Raw genomic sequence first — 23,916 nt, forward strand, 5'->3', positions numbered from 1 at the left:
GAAATACATCTTTTTATTTCATTATATTTGATATATGTATCCCTTGGTTCATATTCTCTTTATGCATTTAAAATTTCCAGCGTTTGTTGTATTCTTTTCTTTTCTTTCCCATATTTATTTCTTCCAGAGTAGAACTTTGGAGGTTCTAGTCTTTTCATATTTCTTTTTCCTTCTTTCCTTCCTTCCTTCCTTCCTTCCTTCCTTCCTTCCTTCCTCTCTTTCTCTCCACCCCCTTTCCTTTTTGCATAACCCTATACAGTTTTCCTATTGCTCCTTTCCATTTTACTCACCTTGGATAATACACTTGATATTACATCTGGTTCTTTCCAAGGTGAGTATCTATCTATCTATCTATCTATCTATCTATCTATCTATATCTATACACAGTTGACCCTTGAACAACATGAGTTTGGACTATGTGGGTCTACTTATATGCAGATTTTTTTTTTGATAAATACAGTACAGTAGTATAAATGTACTCTTTCTTCCTTATTTTGTAATAACATTTTTTCTCTAGCTTACTTTATTATAAGAATACAGTATATAATACATACAGCATACCAAGTATGTGTTAATTGACTATCTACGTTATTGGTAAGGCTTCTAGTCAACAGTAGGCTATTAGTAGTTAAGTTTCTGGGGAGTCAAATTTATACTTGGATTCTTGAATGTGTGGATAGTAAGGAGGTTAGGGTCGGCTTCCCTAACTGTGGGTTATTCAAGGGTCAACTGTGTATGTTACTGTTGTTTATTTCATTAGGTTTCATGATCATGTATGTGTCTTCTTCACTGTATTTCCCCAGAAGTCTGTTGTGTTTGTGTAGAGGAGTGTTATGGGGAGATTAACATAATGGACGGATTAGTGGCCAGAAGAACTGGAATCAGAAAGACTAATAAGGAGGGAATAAAAATACAAAGGAAAAGATGGATGGAGTGAAGGTTTTTTAGTGTTACTAGAGATAAGGAAGGAGGAATAAGAAGGGAGGATGCTGACTGAAAATTCAGGAGCAGGAACTTATTTAGAGCAGAAAAGAAGTTTATTATTAGACATGTTGATTTTGAGGTGCTGATAAAATATTTAGGAATGGCCAGCAAGTAGTTAGAAATACTGAAGAGGAATTTAGCAGAAAATTGGAAGTTAGATAGATGTGGCTACCATCCACATCAAACTATCATAAAGGGTCAGATGTCAGATTAGCCTTACAAGTTAGAGCTCTTATTCAGTGTCAAGCTTTGCTAATAATCTCAAATTTCAAGAAATCAAGAACAGGGGTTGCCTAATACAATTTAGTGACTATGCAGGTCCTTCCTTTCTGTGTGAGACATAGTCTTTGCCCCCAAATAAAAGATGAGGTCTCTAAATGAGGTTTGCAGACCCTACACTGGGTAGAGAACACTTAAGCTATGAAACATCTCAATTTTTTTTTTTTTAAGCACAAATCATCACAGGGATTTTATGACATTTTTTGTTAGAGATCATGACTTAAATCCACAGATCCTAGGGGTTTTTTTCCTGAATTATAATTAACATACAGTATTATATTAGTTTCAGGTGTACAGTATAATGATTTAACAATTCTATAGAGGGGCGCCTGGGTGGCTCAGTCGGTTGGGCGTCCGACTTCAGCTCAGGTCACGATCGTGCAGTCCGTGAGTTCGAGCCCCGCGTCGGCTCTGGACTGATGGCTCAGAGCCTGGAGCCTGCTTCTGATTCTATGTCTCCCTCTCTCTCTGCCCCTCCCCCGTTCATGCTCTGTCTCTCTCTGTCTCAAAAATAAATAAACGTTAAAAAAAATTAAAAAAAAAAAACAAAAAAACCCCCAAAAAAACAATTCTATAGATTTCTCAGTGTTCATCAAGTTAAGTGTACTCTTAATCTCCTTTATTCATTTCATTCATTCCCCACCTACCTCCTCTCTGGCACAGATTCTAGTTTTATTTACTGTAAATGATCCTGAAATAAGAATATCCTGCTAAAGGAATTTTACAGATAAGGACTCTTTTCATATAAAATCTCTAGTCAGTTCCAGGAAATCCAGTAATCAACAGGTTTACATGGACATTAGACAGGGCCATCTACCTTCTCACCTTGGGAATCTCCCCCTGGTTATAGTGAGAGAAATGGACCATAGACCAGCCCTTTTGACACCTTCTTCTTCTCACATAAACTCAGTAATTGAGGTTTGGAATGGATGAAAAATTGAAAGGATGGAATCTATAGAGAAAAGTAAAATAGTCATTGAGAAAAAGGAGAGAGAGAGGAGCCAGGAATGAAAAGAGAGAGAGATAAAGAATATTCAGAGAAGAATGAGTTGGGTGTGGCTGGGGAGTTTAGTTTCCTCTCACTCTCCAGTACCCTCTTTTTCCTCAGTAAGAGAATCAAATTATTATTTCAGAGTAAAGACTATATTTCACAGGCTCCCTTGCTGCTAAAGATGATCATGTGACCAAGTACCTGCCAATAAAACCCTAGGAGGAAACTAATGAAAGTATGGAACTTACTTTGCTAAAAAAAAAGAGAAATACCTTTCTCTTCGCCTTTCAAAATCCTGTAGTTTAGAATGCAGATGTAATGGCTCCAGCAGCCATCTTGGACAATGAAAATAAGGCTTGCACCGTAGGGATGGTCGGCCTGAGAGCTGGAAGAATAATGGGCCCATGGTAGCTCTGGGCATACATACCAGCATTGGATTGACTATCTCTACACTTCTCCTAAATGAGATAAACATAAACTTCCATCTGATTTAAGTCACTGTTTAAGGAGTTCTGCTCCTACGTAACTGGGTACCGAGAATGGCTCAATATCAGCTAGCTCTAAGTACATTTTGTCTTCTACCTTATGCCCATCTTTTCAAGACAAGTTACATTGTCAAACTGCATGAACGAGGTATCAATATTCTTTGGTATATTAGTACCTTAGTAAACATCTCATCTGAACAATTCTAATTTAGTCTCTACCACACTTCTGAGGATTTTTTTTTACTTGACTTTCAAAGTGCATCCTCTGTATCATAGGCAAGTTTTTCTTTTTATGGATAAAACTTGCTTAAATGTTTTTTCTGGCTACTGTGACATGGAATATAACAATAATATACTACGCTATTAGTTCTAGGTAATCAAGTATTTCTGTATATTGTAATAAGTAGTTTAGAAGTGTGATTTTATTTAATCCTCATAACCCTATGAGGATTGTGGTAGTATTGTTCCTGAGGGATACTTGTCTAGTGAGTAGTCAGCATGCTACTCAAAACCAGGCTGGTTTGATTTCAAAGCATGGGGTCAGTACGCTACACTTACGTGATCTCTTCCACCTTTGTATTTAAAGTGACAAAGTCATGGATTGAAGGGATACCTCTGAGTGATAGCAAGATGTAACTACCCTATCTGGTCTTTTCTTTATCCCCTCTATGTGTACTAATGTACAGAGGAGTATTTGAGGACAAGGACTCCACCTTTCAGCTCCATCATAATGAGAATTCTATCTAGGCTCACAAAGTGTCTGTGTTTTTGCCCTTGTCCCCAGTGCTAAAAGGCAACAGGTAGGATAGTGGATCCAATGGATCTGTTAGCTTCCATACACTGCTAATTAGAAAAACCCCAAACAGGCCACCATGATGGGAGTTCTGAGGCTATGGATAGTAGAGAAGTGAGCACTGATAACTCTTTCAAACTTAGGGTCTCTGAAATGTTTATATCAGAGATCTAAAATTAATAGATGGTTTGTTTGGAGTAGGCTTGCAGAAACACAGGGTTAGAACAGTTCTCAGTATATGGCATTAATATGTATTTCTACAGCTCTTTGGCCTTTTTACTTAGGAGGTGGGCCAACCAAAGTCTTCCCTGAATTTCAAGGAATAATATTTGGAGCATCAGTAAGGAGTAAATAACCAAATGAGTACATTTTGCTTTTTAACAACATTGAAAACATATGGGACAAAGATAGGTCATCTTCTTCTGGAGATACCCAGAAATTTACAGAATCCTTGAATTAGAACAGACATTTGAATTTTTGTTTCATTATTTTTGGAATCCATCAAGGTATAATGTCTAAAGACTCTTAAAATGGCAGTTTGTAAAACAAATCATACCTCATCCTAGGTGTACCTCCAGACGTTTAGAAGAACTTTTTGAGCCCTAGGGGGAGGCCAGGCCTTCAGATGAATGTCCTCAGGGGTCAGTCAGTGTATCCATTGCAACATATCACCAAACCAGGTAAGAACACCATCCCTACCCAATAGTTAGAGTGCAGTGACATTACATTTGCTTAATGTAATTGGCATTCATTGCATTGTCACCTGTTTATAACTTAGCAGAAAGCCCCAACACATGATCTTCTTTCCAAGTATTACTGCGGCTCCCTGAGGAAGGTCTAGGTTTCATGAATCTCTTCTTGGTTTTTGCCCATCTCGTCAGCCGGGTGTCTCACTTCCATAAGTCTTTATCAGCTGTTGCTAGAGTCTGTGGGCTGTGCCTCCCCACAAGGGGGCTCCAAATGGCCAGCATGTTGTACGGACTTGTTGGCTTGTCGGCCTTTCAGAGTCCCTCACCAGGGGAGAGAGAGAAAGCCCTCCCTCCTCAGTCTGAGACCAGGCTGCATGCATTTTCTTTGGCAGAATTCCCTCCTTTGACCCACTTATACTGCTTCACTAATATTTCTGAAAACCTGAGTTTTTTCAGTCTTTAATGAGTGGGACACCAGTAGTCCACCTTATGCTCAGGAAACCCAATTTCTCCTTTTATCCAACATGAGGTAAAAAGCAGCTGGTCCTAATGTGTGCTGTTGATTATGTGCTCTTCAGTAAGGAAATACATGGGCAGAAGTATACACACACACATCTACCAAAAATAAACAGCTGTTTTTTTAGGGATTGTTCATAATCCACATTTAGGGTATGTCTGTTGTGGGAGGAGAGGACACGGACTGGAAGGACACAAAGATATGTCAAATTACATTATGAAAACCAAATTAATCTCAGTCCAGAGCATTAGCAGTAGGGTAGTGTCTTCTCCATGAGCAATGGACAAGAGTGGGTATTATATATATTTTATATAAATATATATGATATATATACTGAAATAAATCATATATGTACTTTATATACATCATATATAATTTATTTTATATACTGTGATAGGTTGAATAATGGCCCCAAAGATATCGAGGTCCAAATCCCAGGAACCTGTGAATTCTACGTTATATAAGAAAAGGGACCTTGCTGATGTGATTAAGTCAAGGCTCTTGAGATAGGAGATGCCCTTGGATTATCCAGGTGGGCCCTAAATGTAATCAAAGTGTGCTTATAAGTGGGAAGCAGAGGGAAAAAAATGATGTGACCATGGAAGCCAAGATTGGAGTGATATGCTTTAAAGATGGAGAGGGGGTAACAAGCCAAGGCCTCTAGAAGCTGAAAAAGTCAAGGAGATTAATTCTCCCCTCAGAGCCCCCAGAGGGAACCAGCCCTGCCAACACCTTGACTTTAGCCCAGTGAAACTGATTTTTGGACTTCTGACCTCCAGAACTATAAGATGCCACCAAACTCTCCTTAGGGTTGCTGCTTTGAGTCCACCCTGGAGACATTACATTCTACTCCAACCTGCATATGCTTCTAGAATCAGCTTAGGAGAACTCCAGTGTAGGTCTTGCTGCCTCTCAATCCCAGGCTTTCGACTCTGGACTCCCTCTCCTGTTGGAATCCTGGCTCCAGTTGCCAACCCTGTACTGTCACGCTAAAGATGCCTGCCAAGTTTTCCTTGGGGGACGTGGCATTTTTGGGGAATGAGATCATTATTATTTGCGGTAAAATGAGATATTTGGATTACCACTGGATTTCTTTACATTGTCCTCTCCATACCGCTTACTACAATGGAGATATTCCACAGGAATTGACAGCCTAAGTCCTCTTCTCAGAAAAGTCTCCTTCATGGTTTAAAGAAAACCCATCTCTTCCGCATCCTTTATGGCTTGGAACAGGAAGAAACCAGCTGGGGAAAGGCAGATCAGCACTGCTGACCCCTTCTTCCAAATTCTCTCTGAGCCATCATCAAGAATCACTTTCCTGGAGAACTTAGCTCATTTGGACTGAGAACACTTCTGCCTGGTGTGTCCCTCTGGAAGCATTTTATTCATGCAGATAATGAGCAGAGGCAGCCGCTGGCTTGTTTCCGTGCTTAGCTAATACAAGTGCTGTGTTGCTCCCCTTCCATGCTTAAGCTTCTGCCAGAAGGGCGATATCTCTGGGGCTCACAGAAGAAATGTCAAGAGCTGTTCAGCCCAGATACTATGTTTGCAGCTACCCTCTCCAGGGCTTATGGGTGTTACAAAAATTAAACCAATTTCTTTTGTTTTTTGTACAAACTTCTACTTTATTTTGCAGATTTAAAATCCAGGGATTCTATAAAAATAGTCACTGCAGTTGGTATCATTGTTTTTACCATGTACCATTACTCTTTCATTATTTATTTACCAAATATCTATGTAATGTTTACTATGTACTAGTACCATGGAGATGTTGGGGATTCCACAGTGAATGGGACAAAATTCTAGCCCTCATGGGGCTTATTATGGTCTAGACAAATCCATCAAACCAGCAAATAAGAGCATATGCATAAACATGCAAGTTCTGACAGTGGTAAATATTATGGAAAATATAGAGCAGAATAAAGTCCAGCAAGTGACAATTCATGGAATAAGGCAGAAAGGGATTGGAGGTAGTTAGGCTGGGGGATCAGAGACTGCTTGGCTTCCTAGAGACTTGAAATGAAAAGCCAGCTTGGCAAAGAACTGGGAGAAGAGCTTTACCAGTTAGGATCCAGCCAGTGCAAAGGCCCTGATGTAGGAGCAATTTTGGTGCGATGAGAAACAGCAAGAGGCTAGCATGCCTGGAATGAGTAAGGAGGAAACGACCAGGGTTGACTGGTGAGGAGGTCATACACCAGATCATACAGCACCTTGTAACAGTGTGAATTTTATCCTAAATGTGAAGGGAGTTTGCTGAAGAGTTTTGAGCAAGGAATTCATGTGGCTTTAAATTAGGATTTCAAATTAGCCACTTTGCCCACTGCACTGAGAAAAGTCTAGGGAAGTGGGCCAAGTTTGGAAGCCAGGAGACAAGCTACAAAGCTTTCACTTGCTCTACTTTCTGGAAGACTTCCATTCCACAGATTCCATTTTCACTTACGTTCCCTTATTTGTAATTGCTAAGAAGATTCTTTTGGTTCTCTTCATATTCCATTTTATAGAACTCTTTTCTTTTCTTTTTTTTAAAACATATATTTATTTTTGAGAGAGAGAGAGTACATGCGAATGGGGAAGGGGCAGAAAGAGAGGGAGACTGATGATCTGAGGCAGGCTCTGACAGTGCAGAGCCCGATGTGGGACTCGAACTCACCAACCAGAACCATGAGATCATGATCTGAGTGGAAGTCAGACGCTTAACCAACTGAGCTACCCAGGAGACCCCCTTTTCTTGTTTCTGACATGAAATTCTTTCTCTTATATTTCAGAGGATATTAATGTTATTTTTTGAGGTCCTATTTTCTCTGAATTGTCTCTGTTACTAACAAGTGTGTTTTATTTTATTTACTTACGATTGCTTTTTTTTAGTGGCTAACAGCATAGATTCAAGTTAGATTGCCTGGTTAAAATAACAGCGTCCCCACATACTAGATGTGTGAACTTGGGCAAGTAACGTAATGTCTTCATGCTTCAGCTTCTTCATCTTTTCAGTGGAGATAATAATAGCATTAATACAAATGCTGGTGTCGGGGTTAAATGAGTAAATGCATATGAAGTACTTAGAACAGTGCCAGCTCCTAGATGGGCTCAATTAGGGTCAGCCCTCACTTTTTCTGTTTGGTTTGCTCTGTTATATTGGATGTTTTCCTCACATGTCTGAAGGTTCTTGCCTCTCTGTTCAAACTCAAGACTCTCAGCAGCCCCAGGAGACCTGATTTGATAAAGTCAAGCAGATTTTCTTTGTGATTTCAACTGCTCAGGGCAAGGAGCCCACTTGGGCCGCCAGCTTGTCATTAAAGCCTGGGAGAGCTTGGAAAGTTCTATTCCTTATCTTTCCCACCTTCTTACTCATGAGGCTGCCATCTGCCTGTGGGAGAGCAAGTCAAGTTTCTTATTTTCTCTCACAGTAAGCTACTACCTGAGGGAGGCACCTCATTCTAATAAGTCAATTTTCATAAAGAAGATAAAATTCCCCTATCTATCATGTTTGTTCCTTGTTGAACTATCATGATAGTTTTTCTCAGGATAGTTTCTCTCCCAGACGCTGTGAATAAGACAAAGTGATAGGATGAAATACAGAAGATGAGTTTGGGGACATGGACTCAGTGGTAGCCCAACCTGTGCCAGGATCAAATAAAGCATATTAAGAAGAGAAGGTGAGTGATGTAGCAGGATGGGCCAGGGGTGAGGTGGTGAAGGAGAAATTATTTGGAAAGTTTTATTTGCTGAAAATTTTGTAAATTTGGATTGTGAATATCCTAACTGTGAAAGAGAAGACCTTGCAATAATATGTCTCAGAAGGCTTAACTCTTGATTTTGCTGTAATTCAGAGTAACAGACACCTACAAAGCTTGATGTCTTATCAATATCTACCTGCCAGACCAAAAAACTTGGGCACAACCCTAGCCAAGATCACTCCTGGTCCATGATGACCTGTAAGACACCAGCCATCAAATGGTTACTTGAACAACTGAACACTTCAATGGCAAAAAATGAACATCAACACATCAACTCTTATCTCTCTATGTGAACAAAAATTAATTTCAGATGGATCAAAGACTTAAAAATATTAGCAAGAACTATAAGGATTCTAGAAGAAACAGAATATCTTCAGAATCTTGGGGCAGAAACAGATTTACTAGGACATGAAAACTATAACATAAAATAAAAATTTAAATTCAATTCATCAAAATTAAATATTTATGCACATTTGAAGGCACCTTTACAAAAATAAACAGGCAAGCAAGCACAGACTGGGAGAAAATATTTGAAATACGTGTATCAGAAAAGGACTTGGGTAAAAATATGTAAAGAGCCCCTAAAAATTAACAATAAAATGACAAACAGCCCAGTAAAAAATGACAAAAGACTTGAACAGATACTTCACAAAAGAAAATATACAAATGGCTAATAGGCACATGACAAGGTTCTCAACATCATTATCATTTAGATATCAGGAAAATGTAAAATAAAACCAGATGATGCTAATTTCCACCAACTAGAATGGCTAAGGTAAAAAATTGGCAAAATGATACATTAGCAAGAATGTGGAGAGACTGCAAGTCTCATACATTGCTGGTAGGAATGTGAGATGATACAACCTCCCCCAACCCAAGATGTTGACTTCTGGGTCCTTATCTATAGTTTCCCAGAGAAACGATCCCTCTAAATACCTCCACTGTCACATTCTGGACTATCAAGCATGTATAAGCACACAGCTGTATATGGGTGTTGTGCCCCTATGCTACACACACAGAAGGAAGTATGTCTTAGTTACTGTGTATTTGCAGAAAAATACATTTCCATAAAAATTTAACCAAATTTATGGTGTCAATTTCAAGTAAAGCTGACTATGACTGCATTGCCTTTCACCATTTACTCTATTTTCTCCCCTTCAAACTAGATCGTGATCTCTTCATTTCTGAACCTACCATAGTTCCCAGATTATAATGAGGCACAATAATTACGGGTTTGGTCACTTTCATGTGGAACCCACATAAATGGCAGGAAATAAATTGGTTAGAAATGTCACCTGCTTGTATTATTCACTTATTCAAAAATATTCATTGAATTGTTATTTTCTGCATGTTAATTTAATAAGACCTTGGGCTGTTGGAAGAAAGACCACATATCCACCATCTCTTAACTACCAAGAAGAACAGAAACCAGTAATTAGAAGAAATGTGTTTTATGTGCAATTTTATACTCAAATGGACACTGTAACTGTAGCTGGAATTGACATCATATTCTAAATAAGGGACTAGGTAATTTCTGTATGAAATGTAAGACTGGTGTGAAAATTAAGTGCTCATCAATAACACTTCTAGGGAACCATTTCCTTCCAAGGGGCCATTTGGTTTGCATTCTGGGTCACTGCTGAGTTCAAAGCTTGAGAAATTTAGGTCATAAATTCCTGTATTCCATATGACTTGTTTTACTTCAAGTTTCAGAGTTGGAAGGGATCTTAGAGACCACCTGGTCCAATCCCCCCCTGTTTTGATTGAGGAAACACTCCAGGGAGGTTAAACACAGACAAAGACCACACAGCTAGTTAGACTTGGGAAACGAATCTGGTCTTGCAACTTTTGGTTCATTCTTTTTCCTCTGCTTCAAGCAGGTAAGATGAGAAATCCTGGGAACAGCTTATTTTGGGGGGCTTTGGGGGACAGAGTGTCAGCTTTGCGGAGAGTAGTTTTATTACAAAGCTTCCCAGAAGCCCTATTCCTCAGAAGCAAACTGCACATGTTCTTTCCTCCTGCCATGGATTCCAGTCTCCTGTGCACATTTAGGTCAAGTGGTGGCAAGGGGGTGTTGGATACTTGGGGGTCTAGAGAAAATGAAGTTCAGCAATTTATTTCACAGAAGAGGAACTGAAACCAGAGAGGTTAAGCAACCTTATTCTTTTTTTTTTTATTTTTAAAGCAATCCTTCTTCACCCTCCTTCTTAGTAAGAACTAATTCTGTTGAAGCTGATTTTGATTATTGCATTTAATCATGGTCTCTGGACTATGTGCCTTATTGTCATGAGGCTCTCATTTTACTGATTGATAAAGCAGAAAAACAGAGAAGTGGTGTACTCTGATGAGAATTCTGGCAGGAAATGAGATGGCCATTACCACTTGTGGTTCTCCTCTTTCCCCTCTCTGCAAGGCTCCTTTTGAAATCTTGCATTGCCTTCCCATGGAGTAATTTAGCAGAGCTTCATTTAAATTGTGCTCATTTGCATTAACTTTCATAACGAAGAAGCATATTCCCAACTGGACTGGAACAAAGCCTGTGGTTACTTTGTGCCTTCTGCACTGTGTCCATTCCCTGGGGGCCCTGGGGGGTCTGAATCCATCATCAGTCAGAGTTAGAGCAGAGGAAGGAGGTGACTGGCAGGAGCAGGCCATGGGTTCAATAGAATAACACAATATGTGCCCTGATGCCTAGTATTCAATGTTTGCAAGCGCCTGGTTTCATTGCAATATTATCACGAAGCATAATACAGCAAGTCATTTGGTTCAAAGGTGTCAAAAGGCCTTGTAACTATTAGCCAATCTAATGAGCTAATGTTTTAGTCTGTTCTTTTGTTTTAAAATGTGAATATTTCATATTAATTCCAAACAGATATTTGGTCATTTGTAGGAATGTTACAGGAGTAGAACCTTCTGGAATTGACATCGGACTGACTAAATGAAAGGCCCTTTGAGTCACGCATCCTAACTAGTAGTAATTACTAGTAATTACAAGCTCAAGGTCAGTAAGACATGCTTCTCAGCCTCCAATGGGGTACAAGTAGGTATTCAGCAGGGAACTATGCTGTTCCCAACACACCTGACCTGGCCTGGGCTCTGTTATGCAGGTAAAGGGTCATTTCACTGTACTGAGACCCTCAGGGGTAGAACATCTGGGGAAAGAAGCCAGTTCTGTAATGTTGCTGAGTTTGGGGAAGGTCTCTAATTGATTCAGGTGCTTAGCTGAGGACAAAGCTTTCCATAAAGTGATGTCCTCTCTGCACCTGACCTGTGAGTCCTTAGTGTGGCTTTAACCAGCAGGAGCAAATTAGTGAGCCTGACTCCCTGTTGGGGCAGGAGGGTCTCACTCTTGTTTCTCATGAGGACCTGGCCTGAAAATTTTTGTCTGGGTGGACATAATAGCTCTGGACTGTTGTATAAATATGCTATTGAAATTTGAGGGGCCAGGAGCAAATAACAGAGGAGACCAGACCTTCCTGGGTCATTGGTATGTATGGTTCAGGCCACTCAAGGTCTCTGGGACCGCTTGATCAGTAATTTCACTTCAGTCCTCACAGTTTTAAGAATTCTCATACTCTAGGTTAAAGCTTTCATTAATATGGCCCCTTCTATTATTTTTCAGTAAAGCCCCTTCCTTAACAGATATAAAAGAAATGTTTCCTCCCTATTAAAAAAAAATTGCACCTTGATCCTTTCCAAGAGATCCCATTTTCCTTGTACAATACAGATGAAATCAAATAATACATATGCACTCATAACCTCTGACCCTCCCTCTGAGCCTCCCCTTGCCCATAAGGAAAATTCTGGAAATTCTAGCATGATTAACTTGATACTTTTCTTTTGATCATGCTCCTCCCACTCTCCTTATCCTCCTTTCTTCTTGCTCCCTCCACTTCTCCTCATGGTCATTTTTATTCATATGAGGATCTAGTTTATGAGAGAACAGAAGAAATGTTAGCTAGAGAATTTATAATGGAAGTGAAAGGAAAAAGCCAATAAATCTAAGAATGAGGTGAAGTACCAGAAGAACCCAGTAGGGCAGATATCAGAGTTTTAAGTTGGGAGCTGAGTGTGGGAGACAAAAATATTCCCAGGGAGAATGTTGCATCTATATGGAAGATACTGAGGATGGAAGAACTGAAGAGAGAGTAGGCTTAAGATGTTTGAGTCTGGGGTATCCTGGGTGGCTCAGTCGATTGAGCGTCCGACTCTTGATTTTGACTCACGATCCCAGGGTCATGGGATTGAGCTCCGCATTGGGCTCTGTGCTGAGTGTGAAGCCTGCTTAAGATTCTCTCTCTCCCTCTGCCCCCTCCCCTGCTCTGCTCTCTCTGTCTCTAAAAAACAAAACAAAACAAAACAAAACAAAACAAAACAAAAAAGATGTTTGAGTCTGGACTAAGAAGGTGGCTCCTCAAGAGTTGGAACAATGTTTGAATTAACTTGAATTGTTTTTAATGACTATTTACTTGTCTGTTTTTCTTTGAATTTGGTGCTATTTTTGGAGTTTGGTTCACTGGTTGGGAGAAATTATATTCATGTTCTTTAAAAAAGAAAAGCATAGTGAACCTATCTTTGCCCCAAGTGCAGAAACTCTGTCTGAAGAGAGAAAGGACATGTCTTCCAATAAACAATCAGAAGTGTGGCCAGTGCCATTGTGTGCAGGGACACCCTGCTTCACGGCTGTTGATGATACTTAGCTCTGAGTGTGCAGAGGTGCAGTTCCTGGCCAAGAACCAACGCATGCCGTTGTCAACCTGCCCCTCCTCACCTAACTCCTCTCCGGATGGTGCTCCAAAGACTGCTCCAAAAGAGTCAGTTAATCTAATACAATGTAGAAAAAGAAAAATATCAAGGAAAATTTACAAAATTTTTCAAAATATGTTTTAAAAACCTGGTACTCTGAGGGGCACTTGGGTGGCTCAGTTGGTTAAGTGACCAACTCTTGTTTTCGGCTCAGGTCATGATCTCATGGTTCGTGAGTTGGAGCTCTGTGCCAGGCTCCGTACTGACAACATGGAGCTTGCTTGGGATTCTCTCTCCCTCTCTCTGCCCCTCCCCTGCTCATGCCCTCTCTCTCTCAAAATAAATAAACATTAAAAAAAAATCCAAACATCGTACACTGAAAAAGAGACATAGGGAAATCCACAATTATAGTTGAATATTTCAACACTTCACCTGTAGGAATAAATAGAACAAGTGAGTAAGGATATAGAATACCTGAACAGTGATATCACCTAATTTTACCTTGTAGGTACGCCTGGGTGGCTCAGTTGGTTGGGTGTCCGACTTCGGCTCAGGTCATGACCTCACAGTTCGTGGGTTCGAGCCCTGTGTCGGGCTCTATGCTGACAGCTCAGAGCCTGGAGCCTGTTACGGATTCTGTGTCTCCCTCTCTCTCTGCCCCTCCCCTGTTCACACTCTGTCTCTGTCTCAAGAATAAATAAACATTAAAAAAAATTAAAATAAATTTTACCTTGTAAATAACCATAGAAAAATCCCTCGCAAAAACAAAATACACATTCAGCTGTATATTGATCATTCATCAAAATAGACATATTCACAAGAAACTTAAAAAATTCTAATTATGCAAAGCATACTCTCTGAACAAGTTGAACTTAAGCTAGAAATAAAAAAGTAGAAACATGCCTGAAACATCTGCAAATAATTGAAAATTAAACAATACATTTTAAATAACCCGTGGATGAAAGAATCACAAGGGAAATTAGAAAATATTTTGCATTGAATGAAAATAAAAACACAACAGTAAAAGCAGTGCTTAGCGGGACCATATAGCATTAAATATTTATTTTGGAAAGAAGATAAAAAGTCTTAAATAGATGATTTAAATTTCCATCTTAAGAGACTGAAAAAGAAGAGCAAAAGTAAGAATAATAGGAAATAATAAAAAATAGGAAATAACAACATTAAGAGCAGAAGTTAATAAAACAGAAAACAAATACAATAGAGAAAAATCACTGAGAATCAAAGAAACAGTATCTTGTTGCTGTGAAAAGGCACATAAGTCACCCTGACATTCTCATCGGGGCTCTGATTTGCATGGGTCCATCATAAGCGGATTTTGACAGATGTTTAATTTTGTTACCATTCCTCCTACAGATTCTATTCTTAGGGGATCTGTCACACCCATGAAACTAATTGAGTTGTTGAAAGGCTATCCCTTTTCTCTGTGTGCCAATCAGTTCAGTATTAGCGTCCCTCTATAATACTGGCCAAGAGGAATCAGACGCGGACAAATCTTAACCACTTTATTGACCTGAGAGATGGTCTTGGATGTCATATATAGTGAACAGCTTTAGAAGTTACCAAACACCCAAACTTACTTTTTAAAAGACTTCCTTTTGAAGGGATTACATGTAAAACCTGACTGTTCTATATTCTATTAATGACTTCACAGACATTTCTTTTTTTATTTGCCCAACATTATTTAATCAATTTAATTTGCCAATCACAATAGCAATTTAGGCACATCCAAAGTCTGTTGCTGGTAAATAACAATTTTAATGAGAAAGTGTGCTAAATGAATTTATATAATTATAAAAATAGTACAGTTAATTTTTCCAAGTCAGTCTATAGCTATGCTTACTTACATGGCTATTGAGAATTCTGTGGACTTTTCATCTATTAAATTTTTATTGTTATTAATAATTATTGATATTTAAATATGTGTGTATTTCACAGACATTTCAAACTTCTCACATCCAGATGGACCTTTGGATGTCCTCTCTCCCCACTCCCAATTTGTTTGGCTCCCTGTCTTCATTATCTCAGTAAAGGACATTAGTAAACACCTGCTGCACTGTGAGATAGAGGACACCAACTTGCTTTCTCCTTCTTTTTCTCCCTCCTTAAGTTCAACAGCAAGGCTTGTGTCTCCCATTTCCAATATAGGTCTGGGATCTCTCTCTGTTCCCACAGCCGTGGCTGTGATCCAAGCCACCATGATTTCCCCCCTGAGCTAGGACAATAGCTTCCTTAGTGGACTTCTCATATCCCTCCTTGTCTTCTTCCAGTCTATTTCCTTTAAACACACAAATCAGGTCATGGTACTCTCTGCTTAAATCTCCACATGGCTATACAATGCACTTAAAAATACTTGAAACTCCTAATTATGGTCTACAAAGTCCTGAATGGTCTGACATCTACTCATATCTCCAAAGTGATCTCAATCTGCTTTTCCTTTAGCCAACTGTGTGCAGGTATCATTGGCTTTTTCTTCTCTTCCTGGAGCATGTCAAGTGATCTTCCAGGGACTTTGGCAATACTATTCTCTGCCAGGAAAATGCTCTTGGCCATACCACTGTTCTTGATAATATCATCTTCCAGGTGAATGTGTCAGCTCTCCCAAAGAGCAGTCCTGACCATTTTAGGTATATTCACTTCACTCCCACTCTCATAAGTACCCTTTCATATCACTCTGTGGGCCCCCTCCTCACACGGTTGATAAGTGCCATGACAGTGGAAGTTCACACCCATTTTGCTCATTATTGTATGTGTGGCATCTGGCCAAGTATCTGGAAACCAGCAGTTGTTTGGTAAAGACTTTAGTGTCTTCATGCCTATTGTTTCCTGTATTGAAGAACACTTCCTCCATCTTCAGAAATCCTGCTACTTCACAGCAGTCCCCTGGGCTCTGCTCACCAGTCACTTACCCAGAGAGGTCTTCCCTGACCACCCTGTAAGCCTTCCCATCATACCTATCCATCACTCTCTTTTGCCTCGTTAGCCTTCATTATCTTTGTTCTTACCACTTGATATTTTGTGAATTCTCTTGTTTATTGTTGATTATCCATCTTCCCCTAGGGAATGTGACTCCACAAAAGCAGTGACTTTGTTTAATGCTGTATCTCAGCACTGAAAATAGTGCCTAGAACACAGTAGAGACTTGATAGATATTTATTGAGTGAATGAATGTACAAAGCCAGACAAGGCCATGTTAAATTCCATAATGAAATGATTTTGAAGAGTAGAAGATGAGTTGGCATTGAGACCCAGTTAAACCGTAAGCATTTGGGGATTTAAACCCCTTTCCTTTGCTTACTGGCTTCATCCCTGTGCTGTAAGAGGAACAAAGGAAATGATCCAGAGTATAGGTCTCCTCAATTCTTTCTAGTATCCAGTGTCTTTTCCCTTTACTTTGGCAGCTCTGTGTGAGTGTGAGTTTTGCATTCATCTTTTAGCTGCTGGGAAGAAAAGATAAAGTGAATGAAAGAATGAACATTTAAATGAGTAAATAGGAACGTTCTCAGTGGATGCTTGAAGATGTGTATCAGTCATCCCCTTGGAGAGTCACAAATGGCCTGCAAAGCATTGTTGAAATTATAAACAAGATTCTCCCAAATCTGGTACATGACAGATCTATAGTATATCTGTAATAAAAATACATGTTTTAAAAAAGATATGTCTTTGAAAAACCCAGAGATCCTTATCTATATTTATCTCAGGACTCCTTCTCCCATATAGAACCTAGATCATTTCAATGTATTGCTATTGGTATTTTTCAGAAGGCCACTCACAGGGGATTAAGCTTGGGTGCTTGTGCATTGTGCCATTGAGTCCGTACAGATATTTTGGGTTACTATTTGTCAAAACTGAAAGATTATTTTCAATAATCAAGAAGCTTATCTTAAAAATATTAATCTGTTTTTCAAAAAAATTCCTGATTTAAAAGTTATATGAATATATATAAAATGTATGTTTAAGAATACATATATACATATATACACATATACACACAGAGAGACACACACAAATCAATTATAAAAAGCTGTTGTAACAAATCAACATGTATTTGTGGTTGTGAAACTTGATTGTAAAACACATATTAACTTGCTTTGTAAAGAATGAAGGGTGGTCAGAGGGAAACAAAATGGCAGCGCCAAAGGGGAGCCTCTGGGTCAGGGCCCAATTGGGGTTCCCGCCACTGCTGCTGCTGACCATGGCCCTGGCGGGAGGCTCGAGGACCACTTGGGCTGAAGTGTTTGACTCGGCCTTGGGTGATACTGCATTTTATCACTGGGCCTGTCAGTTGACCTTCCTCTTACGTATTTACCCCAAGGAAGAGGAGTTGTACGCATATCAGAAAGGTCGCAGGCTGTTTTCAATTTGCCAATTTGCGGATGATGGAATTGGTTTAAATTGGACCAAAATGGAATGTTGAATCTGCATGTAGAGAAGCACATTCTCAATCTGGTAAGCAATATGCTTGACATCTTGGTTGCCAGGACCAGCTGCCATTCGCTGAACTGAGACAAGAACAGCTCACGCTCCTGATGCCAAAAATGCATCTATTCTTCCCTCTAACTCTGGTAAGGTCATTCTGGAGTGACATGATGGACTCTGAACAGAGCTTCATAACCTCTCCATGGACGTTTTATCTTTAAGCTGATGATGGAAAAATAGTTATATTCCAGTCTAAGCCAGAAATCCAGTATGCACCACAGTTGGAGCAGGAGCCAACAAATTTGAAAGAATTGTGCCTACACAAAATGTCCTATCTGCAAACGAGAAGTTCACAAACACATAGGAAGTGTCTTGAAGATGGAGAAAGTGATGGCTTTTTAAGATGTTTCCCTCTTAACTCTGGGTGGATTTTAACCACAACTCCTGTCCTCTCGGTGATGGTATTGCTCTGGACTTGTTGCGCAACTGTTGCTACAGCTGTGGAGCAGTATGTTCCCTCTGAGGAGCTGAGTATCTATGGTGACTTGGAATTTGTGAACGCACCAAAGCTAAACAGATATCCAGCTTCTTCTCTTGTGGTTGTTAGATGGAGAGCCGGACTATGAAGAAGCAGGGCCTCTACCTACAAAAGTGAATCTTGCTCATTCAGAAATTTAAGTGTTTTTTTTTTTCTTTTTTAAAGTAAAGGGTAATAGACATCTAAATTTCCATTCCTCATAGAGCTTTTAAAAATGGTTTCATTGGTGGGGTGCCTGGGTGGCCTAGTTGGCTAAGCATCCGACTTCTGCTCAGGCCATGATCTCACGGCTTGGGTTTGAACCCCTGTCAGGCTCTGTGCTGACAGCTCGGAGCCTGGAGCCTGCTTCAGATTCTGTGTCTTTTTCTCTCTCTGTCCCTCCCCAGCTCATGCTCTGTCTTTCTTTCTTTTTCTCAAAAATAAATACACATTAAAAATTTCTTAAATAAAAAAACAAATAAAAAATGGTTTCATTGGATATAGGGCTTAGACATCACTATAAAATGCAAATAAATTTACCCAAATCTGTGAAGACTGTATTTGCTGTAACTTTATCTGTAAGTTTTTTTTCTAGTAATTTAAGAGATGGGTATTTGAGATCACAGTTTTTTACTTATAGCTGTGGCTATTCTATTATTTACATTGTTTTTGTTTGTTTTCTTTCTTAGCCAAATTCTGTGAGCTGATCATTGCTCTTTCCCATCTCTTAGACCATGATACTGTCACTTTAGTTAATAAATTGAACACTCAGTAGGATTTGATGCTTCTGCTCAGAAATGGCCCACAAGCTGTATTTTGAAATTTAGCAGGAAATGCCCTTTTATGACACTAGATTTTCAATTGTACTGATGGAAATCATTAAAATTTTATTTGAAAAAAAAAAAGGGAACAAAAGGTTATAGGAAGGTATTATATTATGTGTGTATAATATTTTCCTAGATAGAAGAAACTACGTAAGTGTTTTGTTCTGTTGTCTTGCGTGTACTTTGACCCATGATTATTTGGACAGATTTTGAGTTATTTCCCTTGGTAGGAAATAACCAAGGCTACGCATCTGCAAGGTTTCAGGCCAAGGTCATGGATATAGCCTAGAGCCCTGAAAGCTTTTTCTTGGGGCAGCTCCCCTGAGGTATAAAGAATTTGAGTGTAAATCATGCCCTGGCTAGCAAGAAGCCATCTCTTAGTCACTGAGCTGACGTGCCAAGACCTCTTCTCTTGCCAGGGATAGGTTTGATGTGTAGACCTCAGGACTGTGGGTTCAGTATGCTGTGTGTGTCATTCAACACCATGCCATATCTTCCCTGTCATCATGCAAAATGAATAGCATGAACATTTTGGGAGCTGTGACCCTTCTGTCATCGAATGGTTGCTCACCAGCTTCAGAAGGAATGCACTGACATTAGAAAAATCCTTAAGGAGAAGAAATGAGGAAACCAAAGATGAGAAAACAGCAAGGCTGCAGAAATGTGAGTGCACACAATGCTAAGTGTCTCTCTGGATTGCTATTATTTATTCCTGAGGATCTTTCAAGAGGATAGAAACTGCAATAAAAAATGAGGGAATTTGGGGTTTTTAGCCTGAATAAGCAAGGCTATAGGTGCCATTTAGATGGCCATTTAAATGGGTCAGGTAAATGCGGATTCTTCCCTGCTCCCAAAGCCTGTAGAATAGATATAAACTTAAACTGTAGCAGCCAGAATACACATTAACTATAAAACATAACTTTTAGGACCTGTAGTTCCCAACCAGGAGGTGCAACAGAATCATCCAGGATTCTTTTTCAGAATAAACGTGCCTGGACCTCATCTCAGGTTAACTTTTTTGTAAGGTGGACTGGAGAATCAGCATTTTAGTTTGGTTTTACCATTGGGTTGACCCCTCTTCCGTTTTCATCTTTTGAAGCACTGGGTTCCTTGACAAGATTTTCCCAGTCAATGTGGACCTAACTTCCTTATTGGCTCACATGTGGCAGGAAGTTGGCCCACTGCATATACCCAGCACAGGACCTGGTAGTGAGGGGAGAGATGATTTTTTTTGAAAGGCCAGCAGAGGGAGCTGAGAAACAAGTTTTCCTCTTGCCTCCTATTCCTGTGGCTGTGGATGTCGACAGGTAATTTTTCTCTCCCAGATTATAATTTGGAACAAATTAAATCAAGATTCGAATATTCTGGAATTTGGCAAGTGAGTGCGCCAGGTATTTCAGTCTCACTTTGCCTCCTTGAGCCAGCCATGTTGTCCTTGTCTCTGAGGGATACAAGCACAAATGTAATACACTGTGTCACTGTGGATGTCTGCTCTGCCTCATGACCCTCTTCGGGAGGGAGACAAAGACAGCAGAATCAAGACAAAATGGCCAATACGTTTCTTTTCTCTTCAGGTTTTTTCCCTAATAAGTTAAAGAATGACTTTCTTAGGGTGATAGTGTTATTCTTTTTTGAGAGATGCCTTGTTGACGATCCTGACTACAAGCTCCTCCATTTGACCCAAAAAGGAAACAACAGCTAATTACTCGAGACAGAGAGCAGGTTGCATTTTTGCTACGTCTGAAGATAAGTGAAATAGGTAATTTATAAATGAAAAGGAGAATCGGCCACAGAATGGGAGGAAAAAAAAAGATAATAATTCAACCTAGCCTTACAATTGCAAAGAGAAATGAAGAAACTTAAAAAAAAAAAAAAAGATAAAACCTGAATTGCAAAATTCAGGTTGTGCTGAATGTGCTGATGAATAGAATCCATTCAATTCCTGAGCAAATGGAATAATAACAGTAAGCTTGTACTCATGGTAGATCTTCAGATTATTTCCTGGGTATTAGTGGGAAATGACCAGAACTAAATGGAACATAAGTATTATTTGAATCAGCATCCCTATTCTTTGGATGGTGAATGCAACAGTGATTTTAGAGTGAATCAGGCTAAAAATAGCTATAGGGCTTTTTTTTTAAATATGAAATTTACTGTCAAATTGGTTTCCATACAACACCCAGTGCTCATCCCAACAGGTGCCCTCCTCAATACCCATCACCCACCCTCCTCTCCCTCCCACCACCCATCAACCCTCAGTTTGTTCTCAGGTTTTTTTTTTTTTCTTTTTTTCTTTTCTTCTCAGTTTTTAAGAGTCTCTTATGTTTTGGCTCCCTCCCTCTCTAACCTTTTTTTTTTTCCCTTCCCCAATGGTCTTCTGTTAAGTTTCTCAGGATCCACATAAGAGTGAAAACATATGGTATCTGTCTTTCTCTGTATGACTTATTTCACTTAGCATAACACTCTCCAGTTCCATCCACGTTGCTACAAAAGGCCATATTTCATTCTTTCTCATTGCCACGTAGTATTCCATTGTGTATATAAACCACAATTTCTTTTTTTTTTTTTTTTAACCACAATTTCTTTATCCATTCATCAGTTGATGGACATTTAGGCTCTTTCCATAATTTGGCTATTGTTAAAAGTGCTGCTATAAACATTGGGGTACAAGTTCCCCCATGCATCAGCACTCCTGTATCCCTTGGGTAAATTCCTAGCAGTGCTATTGCTGGGTCATAGGGTAGATCTATTTTTAATTTTTTGAGGAACCTCCACACTGTTTTCCAGAGCGGCTGCACCAGTGTGCATTCCAACCAACAGTACAAGAGGGTCCCTGTTTCTCCACATCCTCTCCAGCATCTATAGTCTCCTGATTTGTTCATTTTAGCCACTCTGACTGGCGTGAGGTGATATCTGAGTGTGGTTTTAGATTTGTATTTCCCTGGGGCGCCTGGATGGCTCAGTCCGTTAAGCGTCCGACTTCGGCTCAGGTCATGATCTCATGGTCTGTGAGTTCGAGCCCCGCGTCGGGCTCTGTGCTGACAGCTCAGATCCTGGAGCCTGTTTCAGATTCTGTGTCTCCCTCTCTCTGACCCTCCCCCGTTCATGCTCTGTCTCTCTCTGTCTCAAAAAAAAAAAAAAACGTTAAAAAAAAAAATTTAAAAGATTTGTATTTCCCTAATGAGGAGCGACGTTGGGCATCTTTTCATGTGCCTGTTGGCCATCTGGATGTCTTCTTTGGAGAAGTGTCTATTCATGTTTTCTGCCCATTTCTTCACTGGATTATTTGTTTTTCAGGTGTGGAGTTTGGTGAGTTCTTTATAGATTTTGGATACTAGCCCTTTGTTCGATATGTCATTTGCAAATATCTTTTCCCATTCCGTTGGTTGCCTTTAGTTTAGTTTTGTTGCCTTTTAGTTTGTTGTTGCCTTTTAGTTTAGTCCTTTGCAGTGCAGAAGCTTTTTATCTTCATGAGGTCCCAATAGTTCATTTTTGCTTTTAATTCCCTTGCCTTTGGGGATGTGTCACGTACGAAATTGCTGCGGCTGAGGTCAGGGAGGTTTTTTCCTGCTTTCTCCTCTAGGGTTTTGATGGTTTCCTGTCTCACATTCAGGCCCTTTATCCATTTTGAGTTTGTTTTTGTGAATGGTGTAAGAAAGTGGTCTAGTGTCATCCTTCTGCGTGTTGATGTCCAGTTCTCCCAGCACCATTTGTTAAAGAGACTGTCTTTTTTCCACTGGATATTCTTTCCTGCTTTGTCAAAGATTAGTTGGCCATACATTTGTGGGTCTAATTCTGGGGTTTCTATTCTATTTCATTGGTCTATGTGTCTGTTTTTGTGCCAATACCATACTGTCTTGATGATTACAGCTTTGTAGTAGAGGCTAAAGTCTGGGATTGTGATGCCTCCTGCTTCAGTCTTCTTCTTCAAAATTACTTTCGGTATTCAGGCCTTTTGTGGTTCCATACAAATTTTAGGATTGCTTGTTCTAGCTTCGAGAAGAATGCTGGTGCAATTTTGATTGGGATTGCATTGAATGTGTAGATAGCTTTGGGTAGTATTGACATTTTAACAATATTTATTCTTCCAATCCATGAGCACGGAACGTTTTTCCATTTCTTTATATCTTCTTCAATTTCCTTCATAAGCTTTCTATAGTTTTCAGCATACAGATCTTTTACATCTTTGGTTAAGTTTATTCCCAGGTATTTTATGCTTCTTGGTGCAATTGTGAATGGGGTAAGTTTCTTTATTTGTCTTTCTGTTGCTTCATTATTAGTGTATAAGAATGCAACTGATTTCTGTACATTGATTTTGTATCCTGCGACTGCTGAATTCATGTATCAGTTCTAGCAGACTTTTCGTGGATTCTGTCGGGTTTTCCATGTATAATATCATGTCATCTGCAAAAAGTGAAAGATTGACTTCATCATTGGCAATTTTGATGCCTTTGATTTCCTTTTGTTGTCTAATTGCTGATGCTAACACTTCCAATACTATGTTAAACAACAGCGGTGAGAGTGGACATCCCTGTCGTGTTCCTGATCTCAGGGGGAAAGCTCTCAGTTTTTCCCCATTGAGGATGATATTAGCTGTGGGCTTTTCATAAATGGCTTTTATGATGTTTAAGTATGTTCCTTCTATCCCGACTTTCTCGAGGCTTTTTATTAAGAAAGGATGCTGAATTTTGTCAAATGCTTTTTCTGCGTTGATTGACAGGATCATATGGTTCTTATCTTTTCTTTTATTAATGTGATGTATCACATTGATTGATTTGCAAATGTTGAACCAGCCCTGCAGCCCAGGAATGAATCTCACTTGATCATGGTGTATAACTCTTTTTATATGCTGTTGAATTTGATTTGATAGTATCTTGTTGAGAATTTTTGCATCCATATTCATCAGGGATATTGGCCTGT

At 39.5% G+C, this 23,916-nt stretch overlaps 1 pseudogene; it reads left to right on the forward strand.

The window, feature by feature from the left end:
• The first annotated feature begins 17,362 nt into the window (after positions 1-17,362).
• LOC109262161 (transmembrane protein 59-like) lies at positions 17,363-18,679 on the forward strand (annotated as a pseudogene).
• Positions 18,680-23,916: the final 5,237 nt, after the last annotated feature.

Source organism: Panthera pardus, unplaced genomic scaffold (assembly GCF_024362965.1).
Source record: "Panthera pardus isolate Hobbes unplaced genomic scaffold, ASM2436296v1 HiC_scaffold_25, whole genome shotgun sequence".
NCBI lineage: Eukaryota > Metazoa > Chordata > Mammalia > Carnivora > Felidae > Panthera > Panthera pardus.